Source organism: Ranitomeya imitator, chromosome 2 (assembly GCF_032444005.1).
Source record: "Ranitomeya imitator isolate aRanImi1 chromosome 2, aRanImi1.pri, whole genome shotgun sequence".
NCBI classification, from domain to species: domain Eukaryota; kingdom Metazoa; phylum Chordata; class Amphibia; order Anura; family Dendrobatidae; genus Ranitomeya; species Ranitomeya imitator.
The window spans coordinates 337,448,968-337,464,680 of NC_091283.1; the positions used below are offsets into that span (position 1 = coordinate 337,448,968).

The following is a 15,713-nucleotide window of genomic DNA, read 5'->3' on the forward strand; positions in this document are numbered from 1 at the left end:
TGGTATGTTGGCCCATTCCTCCATGCAGATCTCCTCTAGAGCAGTGATGTTTTTGGCTTTTCGCTTGGCAACACGGACTTTCAACTCCCTCCAAAGGTTTTCTATAGGGCTGAGATCTGGAGACTGGCTAGGCCACTCCAGGACCTTGAAATGCTTCTTACGAAGCCACCCCTTCGTTGCCCTGGTGGTGTGCTTTGGATCATTGTCATGTTGAAAGACCCAGCCACGTTTCATCTTCAATGCCCTTGCTGATGGAAGGAGGTTTGCACTCAAAATCTCACGATACATGGCCCCATTCATTCTTTCATGTACCTGGATCAGTCGTCCTGGCCCCTTTGCAGAGAAACAGCCCCAAAGCATGATGTTTCCACCACCATGCTTTACAGTAGGTATGGTGTTTGATGGATGCAAATCAGTATTCTTTTTCCTCAAAACACAACAAGTTGTGTTTCTACCAAACAGTTCCAGTTTGGTTTCATCAGACCATAGGACATTCTCCCAAAACTCTTCTGGATCATCCAAATGCTCTCTAGCATACTTCAGACGGGCCCGGACATGTACTGGCTTAAGCAGTGGGACACGTCTGGCACTGCAGGATCTGAGTCCATGGTGGCGTAGTGTGTTACTTATGGTAGGCCTTGTTACATTGGTCCCAGCTCTCTGCAGTTCATTCACTAGGTCCCCCCGCGTGGTTCTGGGATTTTTGCTCACCGTTCTTGTGATCATTCTGACCCCACGGGGTGGCATTTTGCGTGGAGCCCCAGATCGAGGGAGATTATCAGTGGTCTTGTATGTCTTCCATTTTCTAATTATTGCTCCCACTGTTGATTTCTTCACTCCAAGCTGGTTGGCTATTGCAGATTCAGTCTTCCCAGCCTGGTGCAGGGCTACAATTTTGTTTCTGGTGTCCTTTGACAGCTCTTTGGTCTTCACCATAGTGGAGTTTGGAGTCAGACTGTTTGAGGGTGTGCACAGGTGTCTTTTTATACTGATAACAAGTTTAAACAGGTGCCATTACTACAGGTAATGAGTGGAGGAAAGAGGAGACTCTTAAAGAAGAAGTTACAGGTCTGTGAGAGCCAGAAATCTTGATTGTTTGTTTCTGACCAAATACTTATTTTCCACCATAATATGCAAATAAATTGTTAAAAAAACAGACAATGTGATTTTCTGGATTTTTTTTTCTCAGTTTGTCTCCCATAGTTGAGGTCTACCTATGATGTAAATTACAGACGCCTCTCATCTTTTTAAGTGGTGGAACTTGCACTATTGCTGACTGACTAAATACTTTTTTGCCCCACTGTATATTAATATATGTGTCTCACTGACATATATATATATCCCTATACTATGTATAGACATTTATTTTAGCTATTCTATTCTAACCTGTCAGTGTGATTTAACTGTACACCGCACTGAATTGCCGGCTTTTCTATAGAACACCGCTGCGTCTTTCTCACAAGACACACTGTTGGTCCGTGTGTAATCCGTATTTTTCTCGCCCCCATAGACTTTCATTGGCGATTTTTTTTTTTGCGCAATACGCTGACAAACGCAGCATGCTGCGATTTTCTATGGCCGTAAAAGACCGTATAATACGGATCTATAAAATACGGCAGATAGGAGCTGGGCCATAGAGAATCATTGTACCGTGTGCAATCCGTATTTTCTACACCTCTCATACATCCGTAAAACTCGCTAGTGTGACGCCGGCCTAACTCTCGACTCTGCCCTGTCCATCAAACCGCACGTCCAAAATCTTGCCACCTCCTGTCGCCTCCAACTCAAACATGTTGCCAGAATCCGTCCCTTCCTCTGCCCTCAATCTACTAAAACGCTTGTGCATGCCCTCATCATCTCTCGCCTCGACTACTGCAACACCCTCATCTGTGGCCTCCCTCCTAACTCTCTTGCACCACTCCAGTCTGTCCTCAACTCTGCTGCCCGGCTAATCCACCTCTCTCCTCCCCTCTGCAAATCCCTCCACTGGCTCCCAATTCCCCAACGAATCCAGTTCAAACTACTAACACTGACCTACAAAGCCATCCACAACCTGTACCCTCCCTATATCTCTGAACTATTCTCCCAATATCTTCCCTCACGTAATCTTCGTAATCTTCGATCCTCCCAAGATCTCCTACTCTCCTCCACACTTATTCATTCCTCACACAACCGCCTCCAAGATTTCTCCCCAATATCCCCCATCCTCTGGAATTCAACACCTCAACACGTCTGATTAGCCACTAGTGCCACCACCCTCGGATCCTTCAGACAGAACCTGAAAACCCATCTCTTCAGGAAAGCCTACAGCCTGCAATAACCATTCTGCCGCCTCCCCACCACCAGAGCTGCTGCACCCCCGACCTTCTGTCTCTTTCCCATTATCCCATAGAACATAAATCCGCAAGGACAGGGTCCTCTCCCCTCTGTACCCGTCTTTGTAAATTTGTTCACTGTAAATTATATCTATAACCCGGTATGTAACCCCTTTCTCATGTACAGCACCATGGAATTAATGATGCTATATAAATAATAATTCATGCCAGGCTGCCCAGAGGCAAAGACAAACTGTCCTCTGTGGGACGTGTATGGTCTATGTCCTCCGTGCCATGCTCCAGTGATGCCTGTGAGTGCCACCCTGTTGTGTTCACGACATGGTGAAGTGTTGTTCCACAGAACTACTCACCCGTGCGTGCTGCAGCTGAAACTCCAGTATTGCTTCTGCTCGCACAGCCTCTACAGCGTATGCAACTTTTGAGTTCCACCTTGTTGATATGTCGCATATGAGGCGCTGATCGAGAAGGCAGAAGTGACGCTGCAGCGCAGACCGTCGAGCAGCTGCAGGGGGTGAACGCCATAATCATGCACAGACGACCTCTCACATATGGGTAATTTTTAAGAAAGATGCACCACTAAACTTGACACATGTGCCAGGCAAGGGATGTGGTCAAACCAGCTACGCCTAGAGGTGCTACCAGATTTCGCCTGTTATTGCACACCACCAGGCCTGGATTTAGGTCCAGCAGCACCAACCACTCATCAGTCTTGTTTATTCCTTGTCCACAGCTCTTGAGCAGTATGGAACTTGTCCCCCAAAATGATGAGTTTGAGAACAGCCTACTGTCTTTTCCCCCTGGCTGTGTTGAAGTTGCTGGTGCAAGTCTTACTGCTAGGTGATGGAGTAAGCGGAGTAGGCCACATGGGCAGAGCAATGTCCAACAATAGATGTAGGACATGCGCTAGAACGCCTTCCTCCTCTGTCCCAGCTGCAACATTTACCCAGTGTGCAGATAGGGAGATGTAACGTCACTGCCCATACTTACTGGTCCACGTATCGGTAGTTATCTGGACCTTGCCACTGATGGCGTTGCACAGTGCACACCTGATTTTGGTTGCAACATGTGTGTGCTGGGCAGGGATGGCCAACTTGAAACATTAGTGGTGGATGGGAACCACGTACTTAGCAACAGCCACCACCATCATTTATTTAAAATGTTTTTTCTCCATCAGCTGGAATGGCAATGTTTCAAAGGCCAGGAATTGGTAAATGCGGTTATTCAGGACCAGGGCCTGTGGGCGGGTAGTGGGGTATTTCCTCTTTCTCTATGGGGTTTGTGTGATGGAGAGATGAACACTTCAATGGGACAGGGTGGAGATGCTTGGTGACACTGCTGGTGCTGTCACATCCTGTCTTTGCGGGTAGGCTGTTGTTCGTGAGCTGGATGAAGAGGTCAAGACAGCAGCAGAAGAGGGAGCAGGAGGAAAGCTCACATCTGTCATGTTTTTTTTTTTAAGTTGTCTACTCTACTGCTGCTCGTACTTAGAACTCAGATGCAGGTGGTGCTCAGGTTAAGAAAATGTTTAAAAAAAGAAGAGACTGCTTCATGACTTTGGGCTGATACTGCTTGGCCGATTTGCAAAGGGGTGAGGTGGTAGAAAGATGCCCACGGTCCTCAGGTGAAAACTGCGCTTTCAGCAGTGGACCCAGTGGAAGGAACTAGAGGCGCTCTCAGCCATCATAGATGAGGAGGGTGAGGTTTTATTGTCCTGTGATTTAGGTCTGATCCAGGGTTGTGAAGTCTCCAGGAGGTCTGAGGGAAACATTCCTTAATTGATGGAGCAAGATAAATACATGCGACACATTCATTCCAGCTGTGTCACAGGTCGTCAGAATTTTGTACATTAGTACAAAAAAAAAATAAAAAAGTATGTAAATATTGCCTAACATTCCAGAGATACATTATTCCTCTGGAAAATATGTCACAGCCTGTCCCATCAGTGGTGGCAGCAGCACCCTCAGAGGAAGCCAGCTTATATCTTTTACAGAAAAAACAATTATGGATTTAAAAAAAAACACCCAAGTGCGGGTCCAGTCTACTGGTGAGGACGTCCCTACAGATAGTTTCCCCAATAACCTGCAATGTGTAAACTCAGCCTGATACAGATCCAACTCCTTACCCTCCACTAATGTCACCCCGCGCTTAAGAATTATAGAAATGAAAATTCAACTCATAGCTGTCAAACAATTTTATTACAAGTCAAATAGTTAGAAATAAAAGAGATATATAAATATATGCATAAATACAAATGAATAAGTTGTGTTTTAGAAATCAAAACAATAAATTAAACATTAAAGACAGATTAATGATAAAAAAGCAAAATACATTTTGTACCAAAGTCCCCTGTGCTTTAGCTGCAAAAATTGTATTGTGGTGCTTAAAGGGAACCTGTCACCCCCAAAATCAAGGGTGAGCTAAGCCCACCAGCATCAGGGGCTTATCTACAGCATTCTGTAATGCATTCTGTAATGCTGTAGATAAGCCCCCGATGTATCCTAAACAAATGAGAAAAAGAGGTTATATCATACTCACCCAGGGACAAAACGGTCCTGTCCAATGGGCATCGCGGTCCAGTCCTGCACCTCCTATCTTCATCAGATGACGTCCTCTTCTTGTCTTCTCACTGCGGCTGCAGCACAAAGCACTGCAGTGCGCAGGCCCCAGGCATCTCTGACCTTTCCCGACACCTGCGCACCGCAGCGTGAAGACAAGAAGAGAACGTCATCCTAACAAGATGTGAGGCCCCGGACCGTGACGTCCATCAGATCGGACTGCCTGCGTGAGTATATTATAACCTCTTTTTCTCATCTTTTAGGATACATCGGGGGCTTATCTACAGCAACAGCATTACAGAATGCTGTAGATAAGCCCCTGATGCTGGTTAACTTAGCGCAACTTGAATTTTGGGGGGAGGCGGAGGGACCCGGCGGGGCCGGGGAGGCGGAGGGACCCGGCGGGGCCGGGGAGGCGGAGGGACCCGGCGGGGCCGGGGAGGCGGAGGGACCCGGCGGGGCCGGGGAGGCGGAGGGACGTTTTGCTTTCTTGGGGGTTTTTTGTAGGAAATATACTCATCTGTCTGACATTATCAGACACCCACAGTGCCATCACTTTGGGTCCTCGCATGGATTGTGGGGGCACAAGCATTCCACTTGGTGAAGAGAAGTCCAGTGATGAAATGACATCTGTAGGGAGGTCACTGCTCTGGAGGACACAGGATGGGGAAAAGCCACAATACCTAGAATAAAACAGAAAAAATCATGCAGAAAACTCAAGTAGTGGCTGACACCAGTGGCCACCAGGCTAATACTGAACAGAATAGCGTGCGAGGAGAGAATAAAGCCCGGGATCTAGAGACATTATCACGCAGTTTTGCTCCCAGAGGTCATAGGTCAGTCATCATCCTGACGTCATGTGCGCCCAATAATATTAATGAGAAAGTTTTATTTAATAACAAAACAAAAAAAAAAACACACAACAGGACCGACTCACCATCAGGCAGAGATTCTCATGTTAAGTAATATCAATCCCTCAGATCTCCATCATCATTCATCCCCTCCCCTGTTCGCCCCCTCACAGGTAGCACTGTACTTCCCTACACCCCCCCCACCGCAAGTGAAATCACACACTGACCTGCACAGTATGTGACAACAGCCCCCCACACCATGCAGACCCATGCAAATAACATCAGCCCCACTCTGCAGGTAGACCCCCCTGCACACAGATCCCCCACGCATGCAACATGACCCCCTTCCCAACAGAGACTCCAGCACACAGCCTCTCTTCCCCAGAGACCCCCAGCACGCTGCCCCCCTTCCCAACAGGCACGCAGCCCCGCTCGCAAGGAACATGACCCCCTTCCAACAGAGACCCCCAGCATGCAGTCTCCCTTCCCCAGGCAGGCCCCTCCAGCACGCAGTCCCAGGCAAGCAACATCACCCCCTTCCCCAGGCAGGCCCCTCCAGCGTGCAGTCCCATGCAAGCATCACCCCCGTCCCCAGGCAGGCCCCTCCAGCGTGCAGTCCCAGGCAAGCAATGTCACCCCCTTCCCCAGGCAGGCCCCTCCAGCACACAGTCCCAGGCAAGCAATGTCACCCCCTTCCCCAGGCAGGCCCCTCCAGCGTGCAGTCCCATGCAAGCATAACCCCTGTCCCCAGGCAGGCCCCTCCAGCGTGCAGTCCTATGCAAGCATCACCCCTGTCCCCAGGCAGGCCCCTCCAGCGTGCAGTCCTATGCAAACATCACCCCCTTCTCCCCAGGCAGACCCCCTCCAGCATGCACATGCAGCCCCATGCAAGCAACATCACTCACTTCCCCCAAGGCAGACCCCCTCCAGTATGCACATGCAGCCCCATGCAAACATCACCACCCCTTCTCCCCAGGCAGACCCCCCTCCAGCATGCACATGCAGCCCCATAAAAGCATCACCCCCTTCTCTCCAGGCAGACCCCCCTCCACTATACACATGTAGCCCCATGCAAGCAACATTACCCCCTTCTCCCCAGGAAGACCCCCCGTCCAGCATGCACATGCAGTCCCATGCACATGCAGCCCCATGCAAGCATCACCCCTATCTCCCCAGGCAGACCCCCCCCGTCCTGCATGCACGTGCAGCCCCAGGCAAACATCACCCCCTTCTCCCCAGGCAGACCCCCTCCAGCATGCACATGCAGCCCCATGCAGGCAACATCACTCACTTCCCCCAAGGCAGACCCCCTCCAGCATGCACATGCAGCCCCATGCAAACATCACCACCCCTTCTCCCCAGGCAGACCCCCCTCCAGCATGCACATGCAGCCCCATGAAAGCATCACCCCCTTCTCTCCAGGCAGACCCCCCTCCACTATACACATGCAGCCCCATGCAAGCAACATTACCCCCTTCTCCCCAGGCAGACCCCCCGTCCTGCATTCACATGCAGCCCCATGCAAACATCACCCCCTTCTCCCCAGGCAGACCCCCTCCAGCCCCATGCAAGCCCCCTCAAGCATGCACATGCAGCCCCATGCAACATCACCCCTTTCTCCCCAGGCACTTACCTGATCTGTGACTATGGAGAACGACCCAAAACACTCCAAATCTTGTACAAAATCCTCGAAATCCCGCCATGAGATCCACAGCTCCCTCCTGTCTGCTCTGCTCTATGGTAGAGGCAATGCTAGAGTGTATGGGCTCCTTCCAGGTGTGACGTCATTTCCGGGGGGCGTGTCCTATTGGGAAGGGGCGTGTTTTCAGTCACATCATGAAGGCGGCAAAGCAAAGCAGCATGATTCTAGCTTGTGGACGCCATGGCACATGGAGGTTAGTGGTTTCAGGGTGAAAAAATGCTACTTGCTGCTCGCTATTGGGGGGAGGCTCTGTGGTGGGCACCGCTGCTGCTGCTGTGGGGAACCCCCGTGGTGGGCTTTGTGGGGGGGGCACCGCTGCTGCTGTGGGGGACCCCTGTGGTGGGCTTTGTGGGGGGGGCACCGCTGCTGCTTTGGGGGACCCCTGTGGTGGGCTTTGTGGGGGGGGCACCGCTGCTGCCGGCCGGCTGTTGTGGGGGGGCCACCTCTGCTGCTGTGGGGGACCCCCGTGGTGGGCTTTGTGGGGGGGGCACCGCTGCTGCTGTGGGGGACCCCCGTGGTGGGCTTTGTGGGGGGGGGGGCACCGCTGCTGCTGTGGGGGACCCCTGTGGTAGGCTTTGTGGGGGGGCACCGCTGCTGCTGTGGGGGACCACCGTGGGGGACCCCCATTGTGGACTTTGTGGGGGGGCACCGCTGCTGTGGGGGACCCCCGTGGTGGGGGGGGCACCACTGCTGCTGTGGGGGACCCCTGTGGTGGGCTTTGTGGGGGGGGGGGGCATCGCTGCTGCCGGCCGGCTGTTGTTGGGGGGGCCACCTCTGCTGCTGTGGGGGACTCCTGTGGTGGGCTTTGTGGGGGGGGGCACCGCTGCTGCTGTGGGGGACCCCCGTGGTGGGCTTTGTGGGGGGGCACCGCTGCTGCTGTGGGGGACCCCCGTGGTGGGCTTTGTGGGGGGGGCACCGCTGCTGCTTTGGGTGACTCCTGTGGTGGGCTTTGTGGGGGGGGGGGTCGGGCACCGCTGCTGCCGGCCGGCTGTTGTGGGGGGGCACCGCTGCTGCTGTGGGGGACCCCCGTGGTGGGCTTTGTGGGGGGGCACCGCTGCTGCTGTGGGGGACCCCCGTGGTGGGCTTTGTGGGGGGGCACCGCTGCTGCTGTGGGGGACCCCCATGGTGGGCTTTGTGGGGGGGCACCGCTGCTGCTGTGGGGGACCCCCGTGGTGGGCTTTGTGGGGGGGCACCGCTGCTGCTGTGGGGGACCCCCGTGGTGGGCTTTGTGGGGGGGCACCGCTGCTGCTGTGGGGGACCCACGTGGTGGGCTTTGTGGTGAGGGGGCACCGCTGCTGCTGCGGGGGACCCCTGTGGTGGCCTTTGTGGGGGGGGGGCACCGCTGCTGCCGGCCGGCTGTTGTGGGGGGGCCACCTCTGCTGCTGTGGTGGGCTTTGTGGGGGGGCCACCTCTGCTGCTGTGGGGGACTCCTGTGGTGGGCTTTGTGGGGGGGGGCACCGCTGCTGCTGTGGGGGACCCCCGTGGTGGGCTTTGTGGGGGGGCACCGCTGCTGCTGTGGGGGACCCCCGTGGTGGGCTTTGTGGGGGGGCACCGCTGCTGCTGTGGGGGACCCCCGTGGTGGGCTTTGTGGGGGGGGCACCGCTGCTGCTTTGGGTGACTCCTGTGGTGGGCTTTGTGGGGGGGGGGGGGGTCGGGCACCGCTGCTGCCGGCCGGCTGTTGTGGGGGGGCACCGCTGCTGCTGTGGGGGACCCCCGTGGTGGGCTTTGTGGGGGGGCACCGCTGCTGCTGTGGGGGACCCCCGTGGTGGGCTTTGTGGGGGGGCACCGCTGCTGTTGTGGGGGACCCCCGTGGTGGGCATTGTGGGGGGGGCACCGCTGCTGCTGTGGGGGACCCCCGTGGTGGGCTTTGTGGGGGGGCACCGCTGCTGCTGTCGGGGACCCCTGTGGTGGGGGGGCACCGCTGCTGCTGTGGGGAATCCCCGTGGTGGGCTTTGTGGGGGGGGGCACCGCTGCTGCTGTGGGGAATCCCCGTGGTGGGCTTTGTGGGGGGGGCACCGCTGCTGCTGTGGGGGACCCCCATGGAGGGCTTTGTGGGGGGGGTACCGCTGCTGCTTTGGGGGACCCCTGTGGTGGGCTTTGTGGGGGGGGGGGCACCGCTGCTGCCGGCCGGCTGTTGTGGGGGGGCCACCTCTGCTGCTGTGGGGGACCCCCGTGGTGGGCTTTGTGGGGGGGCACCGCTGCTGCTGTGGGGGACCCCCGTGGTGGGCTTTGTGGGGGGGCACCGCTGCTGCTGTGGGGGACCCCCGTGGTGGGCTTTGTGGGGGGGGCACCGCTGCTGCTGTGGGGGACCCCCGTGGTGGGCTTTGTGGGGGGGCACCGCTGCTGCTTTGGGGGACCCCTGTGGTGGGCTTTGTGGGGGGGGGCACCGCTGCTGCCGGCTGTTGTGGGGGGGCACCGCTGCTGCTGTGGGGGACCCCTGTGGTGTGCTTTGTGGGGGGGCACCGCTGCTGCTTTGGGGGACCCCTGTGGTGGGCTTTGTGGGGGGGGGGCACCGCTGCTGCCGGCCGGCTGTTGTGGGGGGGCCACCTCTGCTGCTGTGGGGGACCCCCGTGGTGGGCTTTGTGGGGGGGGGGGCACCGCTGCTGCTGTGGGGGACCCCTGTGGTGGGCTTTGTGGGGGGGGCACCGCTGCTGCTGTGGGGGACCTCTGTGGTAGGCTTTGTGGGGGGGCACCGCTGCTGCTGTGGGGGACCCCCGTGGTGGGCTTTGTGGGGGGGGGGGGGGCACCGCTGCTGCTGTGGGGGACCCCTGTGGTGGGTTTTGTGGGGGGGGGCACCGCTGCTGCTGCTGTGGGGGACCCCTGTGGTGGGGGGGCACCGCTGCTGCTGTGGGGAACCCCCGTGGTGGGCTTTGTGGGGGGGCACCGCTGCTGCTGTGGGGGACCCCCGTGGTGGGCTTTGTGGGGGGGGCACCGCTGCTGCTTTGGGTGACTCCTGTGGTGGGCTTTGTGGGGGGGGGGGGGGGTCGGGCACCGCTGCTGCCGGCCGGCTGTTGTGGGGGGGCCACCTCTGCTGCTGTGGGGGACCCCTGTGGTGGGCTTTGTGGGGGGGCACCGCTGCTGCTGCTGTGGGGGACCCCCGTGGTGGGCTTTGTGGGGGGGCACCGCTGCTGCTGTGGGGGACCCCCGTGGTGGGCTTTGTGGGGGGGGCACCGCTGCTGCTGTGGGGGACCCCCGTGGTGGGCTTTGTGGGGGGGGCACCGCTGCTGCTGTGGGGGACCCCCATGGTGGGCTTTGTGGGGGGGCACCGCTGCTGCTTTGGGGGACCCCTGTGGTGGGCTTTGTGGGGGGGGGGCACCGCTGCTGCCGGCTGTTGTGGGGGGGCCACCTCTGCTGCTGTGGGGGACCCCCGTGGTGGGCTTTGTGGGGGGGGGCACCGCTGCTGCTGTGGGGGACCCCTGTGGTGGGCTTTGTGGGGGGGGCACCGCTGCTGCTGTGGGGGACCTCTGTGGTAGGCTTTGTGGGGGGGCACCGCTGCTGCTGTGGGGGACCCCCGTGGTGGGCTTTGTGGGGGGGGCACCGCTGCTGCTGTGGGGGACCCCTGTGGTGGGCTTTGTGGGGGGGCACCGCTGCTGCTGCTGTGGGGGACCCCCGTGGTGGTGGTGGGGGGGCACCGCTGCTGCTGTGGGGGACCCCCGTGGTGGGCTTTGTGGGGGAGGCACCGCTGCTGCTGTGGTGGACCCCCGTGGTGGGCTTTGTGGGGGGGCACCGCTGCTGCTTTGGGGGACCCCTGTGGTGGGCTTTGTGGGGGGAGGGCACCGCTGCTGCCGGCCGGCTGTTGTGGGGGGGCCACCTCTGCTGCTGTCTGTTGTGGGGGGCACCTGCTGCTGCTGGCTATTGTGGTGGGACCCCTGTGGTGGGATGTTGTGGGGGGACCCCTGTGGTGAGATTTGGGGGGGCACCTACTGCTGCTGGCTGTTGTGGGGGGCACCTGCTGCTGCTGGATGTTGTGGGGGACCCCTGTGGTGGGATGTTGTGGGGGGACCCCTGTGGTGAGATTTGGGGGGGCACCAACTGCTGCTGGCTGTTGTGTGGGGCACCTGCTGCTGCTGGCTATTGTGGTGGGACCCCTGTGGTGGGATTTTGGGGGGCACCTGCTGCTGCTGACTATTGTGGGGGACCCCTGTGGTTGGATTTTGGGGGGCACCTGCTGGCTGTTGGGGGGGGGACCCCTGTGGTGGGGTTTGGAGGTGACCTGCTTACGGGGTGGACCCCTTTTAGTGGGGGACCCCTGTTGTGGGATTTGAGGGCTATCTGCTTGTGGGATGTGGGGGGAGACCTGCTGCAGGCTATTGGGGGACCCCTGTGGTGGGACGTGGGGAGGCGACCTGCCTGTGGTGGGACGTGGGGAGGCGACCTGCCTGTGGTGGGACGTGGGGAGGCGACCTGCCTGTGGTGGGACGTGGGGAGGCGACCTGCCTGTGGTGGGACGTGGGGAGGCGACCTGCCTGTGGTGGGACGTGGGGAGGCGACCTGCCTGTGGTGGGACGTGGGGAGGCGACCTGCCTGTGGTGGGACGTGGGGAGGCGACCTGCCTGTGGTGGGACGTGGGGAGGCGACCTGCCTGTGGTGGGACGTGGGGAGGCGACCTGCCTGTGGTGGGACGTGGGGAGGCGACCTGCCGCTTACGGAGGGATCCCCTTTATTGGGGGGGCGACCTGCTTATGGGTTGGGTTTGGGGGGCTGATGAGGGCTTAGGCTGGGTGGAGTGGACGTCCGATAAGAGTTTAGGCTGGGTCGGGGGTGGACGTCCGATGGGGGGTTTGTGCTGGGTGGGGTGTCTGCGTCTGATGGGGGTGTGTGCTGGATGGGGGGGTCCACATCCTGTGGGGGTTTGGCCGTCCGGTGGGGGTTTATTATTGGGTGGGCGTGGTGTGCGATGGGAGTAATGCTTGGAGGAGGGGTGGACGTCCGATGGGGGTTTATGCTGGGGGGTTAAGCTGGGGTGGCATCCGATTGGGGGTGTGTCTGATGGGATTTATGGTTGGGGGCAGGGGGCGTCATATGGGGATTTACGCTTGTGGGAGGGAATGTCTGGTGGGCTTTGGGTTTATCCTGTGGGGTCCGCTGGTTAATGTGAGGTGGAGGTTTCTGACTGGAGGAGTGAGGTTATGCTGTGTGGCCTTCTGGTTGATGTGGGGGAGCTAATGCTTCATTGGGGTACACAAAAAAAAAATGGGTGTATGCTGCTTATGCTATGCAAAAAAAAAATTTAGGTATTTCCTGTAGAGGAGGGTACACCACCAACTAGCACGAAGCTAATCTGTTTTAACTTAATGTCAGTAGGAGGAAGACATGGGTCTGGACCGCCCAGCCCAGTTTAGGCCTTAGGTTTTGGGAGGTTTTTTTATTAACGATTTTTCTTTTTAATTTTTTTTTTTTCTTCCCAGATATGGCTTTTGAGGGCGACAGTGGAATTGTCACTCTAATCTCCCACCTAGAATTGTCACTACCATATCATCTGTGGTCTACGAGGCAAGCCCCTAACACATCAAGAGTGTTTGGGGTTCCCCGGAGGACCGTTCATGCCACGAATCGCCCTACCCTCTCGCCTCTCTGCATCCAGGTTATTCCATGCCCATCTTCATCATCGCTCTGCGAAAAAAGGATTTGTGATCTTAAGGACTGGTATATCCTACGAGGCAGTAAGGGGGCTACTTTAAAAAAAAAAAAAAAACACAGGACAAATATGTCCTAGTTTTCCCCTGAGCAATGTGGACGTCTCCTGAGGAAACCTTCCTATTCATGCAGCCTCCACGTTTTCCAGAGGCTCCAGTGACCTTGCTCTTAAAATATCCAGGCTTTGGTCTAGGCCTTCTCTGGTGGCCGGTCCACACCGCCAGCGCCCTGAACAATCATGCACGCCAACTTTCTAGTGCGTCCTACTCTGCGCCTATCAGTTTAAGAGTACTTCGCTTCTGCAACAGAGGACTAAAGTCTGCCTCCCAAGAGATCTGTTCAAATTTGGTTGTTTTGGAAATGTTCTGTCTAAAAAAAAAAAAAAAACGACGGGACAATTTCCTGACCCGCCAGGAAAAGACGAGACCTTCCTTTAGGCCAGCTCCCTCCTGGCATCCATGAACCCACCAGTACTGGTCTGCTAGGCCTGGATCTAGCAGACTCTCTTCGACATGATGGGGCATTCCCACCTTGGATGTTTCTCAGGATCGGCTGCTGTGTCCTTCACAATTCAAGGCCGGTATTATGATCTCAGGTCCGGGACACCGAAATCTCAGACACCGGAGGCAGGCCTGAGGGGGGGGGGGGGGGGGCTTCAGAGCCGCATACCCTACCGACAGTCCTGCCCGCATGCACCAACAGCATATTACATTTTTACAATACTTTAGAAATGCATAAAATGAAACAAGCAAAGGCATAAAATGAAACAAGGAAAGGCATAAAGTTTTTCTATGCAAAAAAAGGCAGTTTTATAAAATTAGAAATATTTCTATATCTATTGTTAAAATGATATTTATCCAGTATTTCTATAAGTAAAAGTCTGAGATTTCTGTGAGAAATGGTAATTGTTTACCTCTTAAACCAGTTCTGAATGTAAATAAAACATTGCTCTGATTAAGTCTCCGCATTGTATTTGTCTTTCATTTCATGCGTAGGGCAGGACAAGCCCATGATGTATCTGTGTAAAGCTAGGTTCACATTGCGTTAATGGGTTAACGCTAACGGACTGCGTTGCACGGCGAAAATGTCGAAATTAACGCCGTGCAACGGGTCCGTTAGCGCACCCATGGACAGCAATGTTACTTTTAGCTGAAGCGCATCACTAGCGCATGCCATTTTCGGCACGCGCTAGCGATGTGCCGTTCTTTTGAGGCCCGTTCCTCGCTACCGCAGATCAGGGATCTGCGCTAGCGGGGAGGGTGAACGCCGACCCTCTAGAAACATTGCGTTAGCGCAATCCCCTAGCGCTATGCGCTTAACGGATTGCACTAACGCAATGTGAACCTAGCGTAAGACGTAAGGTGCTATAATAACAGCCTTGGGCTGGTTTAACACCAGCATTCGGCAGGGCTGCGGATGGCAGCCTTCTTCCTCCGTTAAGCCCCGCCCAATGCCGCACCTCTTCCTTCAGTTCCGCCTACGTCTGCATGCGTCCTGCATCTGCATGCGTCCTGCATACCCTATCTTTAACATTGGGTACGCAGGCCAAGCGGATGCCTCTGCATGCGTTGTTTTAATGCTGCGTTCGACGCAGTTCAGTGCATCGTCAAAACGACACGTGCCTGTGTACCCAATGTTAAAGATAGGGGATGCATGCAGACGTAGGCGGAGCTGAAAGAGGTGTAGCAGTGGGTGGGGCTTAACGGAGGAAGAAGGCTGCCGAACGCTGGTGTGAAACCAGTCTTAGACAGGTAAACCACTTTTGAAACAATGTTCACTTGTACAAGCATTTAACCCCTCAGTGACTGGGCCAATTTTTTAAAATCTGACCAGTGTCACTTTATGTAGTAATAACTCTGGAATGCTTCAACATATTACATTGATTTTGAGGTTGTTTTTTTTCCTGACATATTAGACTTTATGATGATGGTAAACTTGGGCTAATGATAAACTTGGGTTAATGTTTTGCTTTATTTTGTAAAAATATCAGAAATTTTAAAAAATTGAAATTTTCAAATTTTGAATGATTTTCCCTTTAAGGCCGGAATCACACTAGAGAGGAATACGGACGAGTTCTATGCGAGAAAAAAAAATTGCATAGCACTCGGACCAATGTTAATCTGTTGGGCAGCTCCCATCACTTTTTTTTTTCACGGCCGTATTATATGTGCGAGTGAAATTGCACTATGCTGCGATTTGCACCGTATATCAGCCGAGAATCCCCAATGAAAGTCTGTTTATGCAAGAAAAACTCATACCACACGGGCCATCAGTTTGACTTGCGAGAAATACGCAATGGTGTCCTTTTAAAGGCTTGCAATTCAGGTGCAGTGTACAGTAAAATCACACTGACAGCTTATAATATTTACAAATAGTTAATTTGTCGGCTTCTGTCAAATCATTGCAGGATAGGAGACATGGTTTACATACAGTAAACCATTGCAGAACGGTTAGATTTATATAGGTCAGTGACTAATACGGTTAGTAGTATGTGTGTGTGTAAAATTTGGGACCTGTATGTATTTAATAAAAATGTTTTCACTGAAAAAACTGGCGTGGGCTCCCACACAATTTTCTGTGCCACAGAGGGAAAGTCAGTGACTGAGGACAGATATTATAGCCTAGAGAGGGA

The 15,713-nt window shown here is 55.4% G+C and overlaps 2 long non-coding RNA genes across 2 annotated transcripts; one reads left to right on the forward strand and one right to left on the reverse strand.

Annotated features, from left to right (window-relative positions):
* Positions 1-4,512: 4,512 nt before the first annotated feature.
* Positions 4,513-7,479, reverse strand: LOC138667422 (uncharacterized). Its single transcript, XR_011318752.1, has 2 exons — positions 7,376-7,479; positions 4,513-5,574 (listed from the first exon to the last, which is right to left on the reverse strand). It is a non-coding gene; the product is annotated as an uncharacterized lncRNA (long non-coding RNA).
* Positions 7,480-7,525: 46 nt separating this feature from the next.
* On the forward strand, positions 7,526-14,044 carry LOC138663639 (uncharacterized). The gene is made up of 2 exons (XR_011318222.1): positions 7,526-7,637; positions 12,853-14,044. It is a non-coding gene; the product is annotated as an uncharacterized lncRNA (long non-coding RNA).
* Positions 14,045-15,713: the final 1,669 nt, after the last annotated feature.